This window comes from Podarcis melisellensis (genome assembly GCF_964234715.1).
Source record: "Podarcis melisellensis genome assembly, chromosome: 11".
Classification (NCBI taxonomy): Eukaryota; Metazoa; Chordata; class Lepidosauria; order Squamata; family Lacertidae; genus Podarcis; species Podarcis melisellensis.
In genome coordinates, this window is record NC_138543.1 from 4,815,323 (window position 1) to 4,824,232 (window position 8,910).

The 8,910-nt window shown below is 39.5% G+C and overlaps 2 long non-coding RNA genes across 2 annotated transcripts; both read right to left on the minus strand.

The window, feature by feature from the left end:
- Positions 1-1,022: 1,022 nt before the first annotated feature.
- On the minus strand, positions 1,023-4,547 carry LOC309380726. The gene is made up of 2 exons (XR_014173080.1): positions 3,934-4,547; positions 1,023-3,022 (listed from the first exon to the last, which is right to left on the minus strand). It is a non-coding gene; the product is annotated as an uncharacterized lncRNA (long non-coding RNA).
- A 153-nt stretch (positions 4,548-4,700) lies between these two features.
- LOC309380669 lies at positions 4,701-8,452 on the minus strand. The gene is made up of 3 exons (XR_014173005.1): positions 7,921-8,452; positions 4,836-5,486; positions 4,701-4,792 (listed from the first exon to the last, which is right to left on the minus strand). It is a non-coding gene; the product is annotated as an uncharacterized lncRNA (long non-coding RNA).
- Positions 8,453-8,910: the final 458 nt, after the last annotated feature.

Consider the following 8,910-nt stretch of genomic DNA (forward strand, 5'->3'; position numbering starts at 1 on the left):
AATCCAGCTTTTAATATTTTATTTTTTAAATGATATTTATTAAAGTTTCAAATTATACATATAAACACACATACATATAAACACACACAAACATACAAACATACACAAACAAAAAACAAGTATAGTTTCAATATTTTTTTTTCCTTAAACCTTATTTCCCCGACCTCCTCGCACCTCCCCCTTCTGTATTATAATTTCATTATTCTCCGCTCAGTAAGTTCTTAGCTTATTTCTCAACCTTAACTTAATAGTTTGATTAGATCATGCTATTATTTTCCTTCTCTTCTTTCTTTCGTTCCTCAATTTATTTTTAAAACCTTGTATCTACTTAATTTAGAAGACCCAATTTTAACTTAATCTTAAACCTTTTTCCTAAAGTCGACCCAACCTTCCCTTCCACGATTTTCCCACATTCCATAAAAATTGCAAAAAAGAAAAAAAATGTACATATAAAAAAGAACTTAACAAATTATGTTTTAACACCCTTTGGATTCCCAAATCCCACCCACCCTTTCCCGGCTTTGATCCCCAAACCAATGTCCATCAGTCCATCTATTCTCAACCTGGATCCCAGACTTCTGAGGCTTTTAAACCTCTCTCAGTTTCTCTCTGCCGGTTTTTTTGATATCTTTTAATATTTTAAAATGCTTTCTACCTAATACTGGGATAATAGAAAAATACTACATCTTCATATTGTGGCTAACAATATAATAAAAATGCAATGTTCTAAAATAGTCAACTTCCCCCCAACCTCTCTCATTACCAAGGAAATATAACAAGCGAACAGAAAGAGAACCTACCCAAGTGACGTTGACACAACCCCCCCATACACAGAGTGAAAGAATGGCAGTTTCACCACCCCACCCCCTCTCTTCTTCCCCAGCCTTTTGCTGCATGCAACGCTAATGTCTCTCAACAAATGTAATTGTTCTGTAGAAAAACCCAACCTGAAAAAGAAACAATGCACGTACTTTTGTAAATCATGAAAATGTTTTTTTAAAAAACTAAAACAGGCAGCAGTGTTAACAATTATTGCAGTATTTTATTGGTACAACACATATGCATCTGTAATGGAGTGGGACAGACATAACTGAAATGGAGGAACTTTCTTCCCAGCTTGAAGGAAGTTGTGCGTAGAAACTGCATGGAAACAAAAAAAAAGGAAAAAATTTTAATGCATTGGTTCTACTTTGGAAACAAGTACCGGTCATTCAGAATGTGGATGAGGAGAATCTCTGAAGTATGTCTGCCTTCAAAATTCTCTTCCAGGCCTCTTGCTCTGGAGGAGGCCACAGTTTCATGTCATTGGCTGCTTTCTGTCATTCACCCTACTTTCTCTTACAATGCTTTTACAAGCAATGCTATACATTTTTGAGGCTTTGGACGGCTCATGCCTCAAATTTATTAAAAATCTATGCATCCTATATTTACTCAAGTAATTTAAGGTCCCCTTAAAAGCAGATGTAGACGAAGTCTGATGCATCATAAAGGCTGCAATCCTACACACACTTAGCTGGTAATAAGTCCCTTTGAACCCAGGTGGATTTACTCCTGTGTAGACATGCATAGGGTTGCACTGGAAATCTCTCTGCTGACACTTTTTATTTCAAAAATATCTTTTTAATTTACAGGCTTGCCATGTGACCTCCAAAACCAGACTCACTGTTATGTATTATTATAATATTTATTGGCATTTTCATTTTCAAAAAACACTGTGTGATTTTACATAACTTTGCATTACCTGTATTCTGACTCTCTTTCTTCTTCTCCCTTGCCTTCTTTTGTATGGAGTTCTGTTGTATTAAGAAACCTCTCATTACTGCTTTGCAGGCATCCCAAACCTCATCTAAATCAGTTTCCGTATTTAAGTTAAAATAAAAATAGTCTGTGATAGCCTTTTGAGCTTTTCCAATTATTTTCTGGTCTCTAAACAACCCTTCATTCATTCTCCACCTAAATGAAACCTCATCTTTTCCTATCAGTTCCATCATTACGGGATTATGATCCGAGAGTGTTCGATGTTGAATCTCAGTTCTTATTGCTCTCGGAACTCGGTCTCTGGAAATAAGTAGTCTATTGTTCCTGAACTTTGGTTTGGTTCAGAGAAGAAACTATATTCTTTATCTAATAGGTGCTTTAATATCCAAATATCAACTAGGTCATAATTCTCCACAAAAGTGAAGAAAGTCTTTGGTAGCTTCCCTTGGTTTGAATCTCTCTTTCTTTGAGTTCTATCCATTTCCAATGAAACCACCCCATTAAAGTCACCCCCCAAAATTATTTTTTGATCCATGTTCAAAAAGCTTCTCTTCTAGGTTCTTGTAGAAATCCAATATCCCCTTATTAGGTGCATAAAATTCCCACAATTAACAGTTTTTTGCCTAGTGCTGCCACTTCTACTGCTAGTATCCTCCCCTCTTCATACTTGAAGAGCTGTCGTGAATCATATTTATCATTTATATATAGAACAACTCTTTTTTATTTACCGTACATCTGAAGAAATAAATTCATTACCTAGTTTTTTATTATTTAATATTCACCTGCGTTTTCTTGCCACATGTGTTTCTTGTAAGCAAATAATATCCAAATTCTGTTTCGTTAATATATGATGAATTTTATTTCTTTTTACTTTATTGTTCAGTCCACTAAAATTTTCAGAGCCATCTCGTATCAATTTTTAAATAAAACATGTCTATTGATTCCTAAATATTATCACTTCCTTGTCCAAATTCCGGCACATCGTCCTCCTTTTTGCCAAGCTCCTTTGAGTACTTCCTTCTAAACTTATCAATGTCCTGAGGTGACTTGAACTTAATTTTTTTGTCCTTGAAGAAGAAGGAGATCCCTTCTGGGAATTTCCGCCGAAATCTAATTCCATTCTTTCTCAGAGTTTGTAATTCCTTTATATGGCTCTCTTTGTTTCAAAAATCTTTTAGGTGTTTCTTTATATATTATAATATATTTCTCCTCAATGCACAATTTTTTCTCTTGATTAGTTTTTAGAATCAAGTCTTTCATCTCTCTAGAATTAAAGAAAATCAAACAGTCACCAGGATTTTTTTTACCTTTTTTGGATTTAAATTTGATCCTAAAAACACTATCAATTGTTTGAGCAACCTCATCTTCCTTCATTTTTAGCCAATTAGCAATTTCTGTTATCATCTTGTCATAAATTACTTCACCCTCCTGTTCTGGGACACCTTGGAAGTGTAGTTGCATCTCCTTTTGCTTCATCTCCATATAAGCCAAGGTATCCAAGGTCTCCTCATGCTTCCTTGCCAACTCTGATACATTTCCTTTTACCTTCTCTCCCTCCCTCCTTGTTTCTTTTACTTCTTTCTTTTCCTTTTTAACAGCCTCGTCTAGAACTTGAGTTTTAGATTTAACCTCACTTATTTGACCTCTCAGTTCAGACACCGATTGGTCAATTTTCTGTTCCATCTTTTCCAATCTACTCTCAAGATTCTTCTCCCTCTCTTTAATGTCCTCCCTTATTTTAGCAAACATTTCTAAAACATCACCTTTGGGCTCTTCTCCGTTTTGAGTTCCTCCTTTCTCCTAGAGTGGACTCTGCTCTCTTTTTCTGTGACATAGTTGTTGCTTACAGTCTCTTATAATCCTCTCTGATGTTTAAATGAGCTTTTGACTGAATTTTTAACTTTGACCACCAGGTGATGCTCTTTTAGCCAGTTTTATAAATTTAAATGTAGTAACTGAACTTGGCCACTTAGGATCACTTTTTACTGAAGCTCCTCTCCCTCTGTCCAGGTCACTTCTTCATCCTCCTTTCTCCTCTCCTTGTTCCCCGCTCCTTGTTATACTTCCCTTTAGCATGTTTAGTCTCCAACCCTAAGTTTCAAGATCAAACTCCAAAGCAAGACAAAAGAATCAAAAGTGATTGGGGGAGATTGAAAAACCATTTTTCAGACTCACCCGTTATGAGAAAGCACATCATATCTGGCCATGAAACAGAGGCCTCCTTGCACAATAGTTTGGTTGCACCTGCCAATCTGAAAGCAAGCAAACATAGACACTGAACTTTCTAAGTTGCCAAAACACCTGTAATCAAAGTTGCATCTTCACCTGCATCACACCTTGCTCAGCTGTCCTCCCAATTCTCCTTGCTTCATGATCCACCATTTACTGACAGAAGATTGGTAAGCTATTGATCATGAATTGTTAAAAAACAAAAACACCACCCTACATAGCAAGCTCCACAGCATGTTTCCCCCATAAGGTCACCTTGTCTGTTACCTTTGCAGGGAGAATTGCTCCTCTAGTAGTGTCTGGAATTCAGACAGACAAGATCCATAGAGAGATTTCTCACACCAGTGACTGGGAAAGCTAGGAGGGTAAGCAGCCACCTGATGCAGCCCACCTAGACACACCAGTGATGCATCAAGTGAGCATCTTCCCAGCAACAGCACATTGCCATGAGGGTGGTGCTTGAAATGGTCCTTTGGAGCAATGGTGGAGTCAAGAATCAAGCTCAGTCACTAAAGTCACTTCCCTCCCATGCTAATACTTTGGCTTAAGAAAAAGGGAGCCAATCGGGTAGGTAGCTGTGTTGGTCTGACGCAGTCGAAATATATATAAAAATAAAATAATTTTGTTATTTGGGCAGTGTGGGATAGAGAGGGATAGACAGAAAGAGATAGAGAGACATAGCAGTTGCATTGGAAGTAAGCGAAGACACTGCAGGGATTTGAACCCCATCCTGGGAACCAGGAGCGCCGACCGCCAGTGTCTTTTGCTTTTTTTCTCAGCAATGCAAGAAGGGGAAAAGCAAAACCTGAGAGAACATTGGCACAATGTTCTCTCAGGAAAAAGAAAACCTTAAGATGCTAAGAAGAGCTCTTTGGAGAGACCTGTGGAGAGACCAGCAGAAAAGAAAATGGGGAAAAGGAAAGACTGTCTTGAAAAAAGGAAAGATTGTCTTGAAAAAAGAGAACTGAGTGGTGGAATGTGAACTTACCTAAAGCAGCACAGTCCAAATGCAGGTGACTCTCTCTTCAGGTATAGGGAACTCTCGGAAGCCTGAAGGAAAAAAGAGCTAGAAGAAAAGAAGACGTGTTCTCCTACCTGCAGATGAGCCTCATTGTGGTGACACGGAATAGGGCCTCTTCTGACAACTCAGTCACCGCAACCTGAAAGAATCTTAGCACAATGAGTTGCAGACGGAATACAATAAAGATTTCATCTCTAGCCCAGCAAGGGATACTCTGAAAGCCTGAAGGAAAGAATACCTGGAACAAAAGAAGAAGTATTCTCCTACCCGCAGGTGAGCCTCATTGTGGTGACACGGAATGGGCGTCTTCTGACAACTCAGTCACCGCAACCTGAAAGAGTCTTAACACAATGAGTTGCAGATGGAACACAATAAAGATTTCCTCCCTAGCCAACCAAGGGATACTCACCTAAATGTCCTTCAGTCATGGAATACCATTTTGACCACCTTTTTATTTGAAGCTGGGGGCACCATTAATCTAGAGGGGCAGAACAGAGAGATCTAGAGTCACTACTTTGTTCCCAGTCACCTTCCACCAATCCTACAAAAAATGAGTGCTGGTCCACTGTGGTTCATTAAGTCCAGGGTCAACGCAGCAGTCTACCAGGAGATTTTGGAGCACTTCATGCTTCCTTCCACAGATGAGCTTTAAGGGGATGCTGACTTCATTTTCCAGCAGGACTTTGGCACCTGCCCACACTGCCAAAAGTACCAAAACATGGTTCAATGCCCATGGGATTACTGTGCTTGATTGGCCAGCAAACTTGCCTGACCTGAACCCCATAGAGAATCTATGGGGCATTGCCAAGAGAAAGATGAGAGACATGAGACCGAGCAATGCAGAAGAGCTGAAGGTTGCTATTGAAGCATCCTGGTCTTCCATAACACCACAGGCTGATGGCATCCATGCCATGCCGCATTGAGGCAGTAATTGATGTGAAAGGGGCCCAAACCAAGTGCTGAGTACATATGCATGCTTCTACTTCTCAGAGGTCCAATATTGCTCTATTTGCAGTCCTTGTTTTGCTGATTTCATTTAATATTCTAATTTTCTGAGATTGCTAATTTCGGGTTTTCATCAGCTGTACGCCATGATCATCACAATTATAACAAATAAAGGCTTGACATATCTCGCTTTGCATGTCATGAGTCTATCTCATATATTAGTTTCACCTTTTAAGTTGAATTACTGAAATAAATGAACTTTTCCACGATATTCTAATTTTCCGAGTTTCACCTGTAGGCTGTAATGAGAGAGTTATGCAATCACAGCCACATTACGTACTGGTTATAGTTTTGCCTGCTCTTTTGCATTGATACCTTTTGAGGCCCATTTCCCATATCTTAGATAATTTTCTGCGCAGGTGGTATAATGGTTCCCCTCATTATTTCATCCTCACAACACCCCTGTGAGGTAGGTTAGGTAGTGACTGGCCCAAGGTCACCCAGGAAGAACTTTCCTAAGAGAAATAATACACTTTCACGCAGGGTCCTGGAGTTGCTACGTCCTTGAGCAGTCACTCTGCATCTCCTCCTCCACGGGAGCCAAAGACAAGCCACCTCTTTCTTATTGCCATCAGCAGCTTCATCCTCAAAAATGCCTTCTTTGCTTTTCCATACTGGAATCGGCAAGTCACCTTCAGTTTGCTTGTGATTTTTATCTTCCTAAGATGCTGGCATGTTTGGGACCTTCTGGGTATAGAAACATCTCAAAGAACAAAAAAACCCTCAACAATATTTTGGTGTTCATCTTCTGCAAATTCCCCCATAGCTTCAAATTAGGTAAAATACTCTGACCAGTGACGAGTGCATTTTGCTTCTGCTACTTGCGGCACTTGCTAGCCACCAAAATCTTGGCACACTCATTCTAAGGGAGGGTTACAGATGCTAGATGCCACTCCCAGGGCTAGATGAAAAACAAAAATCTTATAACCTCAAGGTGGTACACACAAGGACTTTCCAGACTTTCTATCAAGAGACAAGAAGTAAGTATGCCTGCAATGCTCCCAAAATCCCTCCCTTCTCATCTCTCCTATTCCTGGCTTCAGTAAAAAACTTATTATCAAAGTATTACTAAGAACATTGCAGAGGGCTTTCAGTTTTTGTGCTACCAGCTACACTTCATCATCCTTCATCTACCAACACTTCTTGCTTCTAAGTCTTTCCTGTGCTAAAGTCTTCCCAATCTTGGCTTTTCTAGCTTCAGCAATGAAAACCTCACACTTTTCCTAACATCAAATGGCTTCTCTTGTTGCCTTTTAAAAGAAAAACTTTGCATTTCCCCTACCTATTTTTCACTGTGCTTCAAGCTAACTTCATATCCATCTATGTGCTTTCAGGTGCTCCTTTTTAAATCCAAAGATTGGTTCGTTTGAAAAGTAAGCAAAACTTGATTTATCCTCTTCAAATTCCTTCATTTTCTCTTGGCTTCTCCAGTTGCCACGTGGTATTTTTGTTTTTTTGTGTGTGTGTTTTTTTGGTGATTATCCTTAAAATCTTCATTTTGGTATTTTTCTGAGTTTTCAGTTTAGATTTTGCTTGGCTAATCTTTCTTTTGGGGACTTTCTCACAAGTCCATCTTTTGTCCACAATTGACTGCCCCTCTTTGATTAGGATTAATTCTACTTTGGTTTCTATTTTCTTTCTGTTTCTGTTTGATTTTAAAATTATTGCCTCTCCTAACACTTTTTAGACAGATACTATCTATCTATCTATCTATCTATCTCTATCTATCTATCTATCTATCTATCTATCTATCTATCTATCTATCTATCTCTATCTATATCAGCTCACAGGTGAAAATTACTTGTACCTCTTTTTGAAGTTGCAAACAGTAATGTTTAAGTAAAGTAAAATCCCTTTGTTTACTTAAAAAAATCTAACCTAAACTGGTTTCAGTTGTGTTTACAAACCTGTTTCATCTTCCCCAGGCTCCATCTCCTAGTTCCTCTGCCCCTTAACTCCTTCAGCTTTGACCAGTGAGAGGGCTAACACCAGTAGTACAGCCGAGGACAGGCTCACTCACTGGAATGGGGCTCGCTGCCTCCACCACCTGTCATAATGACACATAAAAAAGTCCCTTGCAGCATTAATACAGTGGGTGCAAATGTCTTCATTTTCGGCATGTAATCACTGCAGGGCTTTGGTGAGGAATTAGTATTTTCTTCCCACATTAATACATTCTGGAAATAAATAAATGTGTTTCACACTCTTCCTTTCATCATCTTATTATTAAGGTGACTCCCTCGCCACTTCATCTTGACCCATACTTGAATAAACCTGCAAACAGATGTGTGTTTACTCAGAATTTAGTGCTGGTATATTCTATGGGCCTTACCCCTTCACGTTTTTAGGATTGCAGCTGAAGATTTTGGATTGGGGAGGGCATGCTCATCACTTCTTGGCATTTATTAACCCATTGCACTCTCGAGTGACCACCGTGAAAAAGGGCTGAGGGAAAAGCTATGGGAAGAGGGGCTGGTTTGAGACCATGGGCCTAGCCAAGGTGGCAGGGGGGCAGGTGCCCCCCTAATTCAATAAAAATACTTAAATAACTGAGGTTCTGCCCTCCCTAAAAACAGCCTGCCCCCGCCCAATAAAAATCCTGGCTACGCTCATGCTTGGGTCTCAGTGGCCCCCATTGAATTCTATGGAACAAAATAAACAGGCTGTAATCTGGGGCACAGCTGAAAAGGACAGCAGTTGCTTCTCGCTCCAGACACTTGATACTGCATACACACATTTTAGTCTAGAATCAATGGAGTCTGAGTGCTGGTGTGTGTGATTTAAATGTACAGGCAGCGACTATTTTATATGCATCTGATTGAGGTGTGACCGTCACACACTCATCTCTGTGGACCTGAAAGTGGCCTGAAAAGGGGGTGGAATGAGACTGGGGGGAG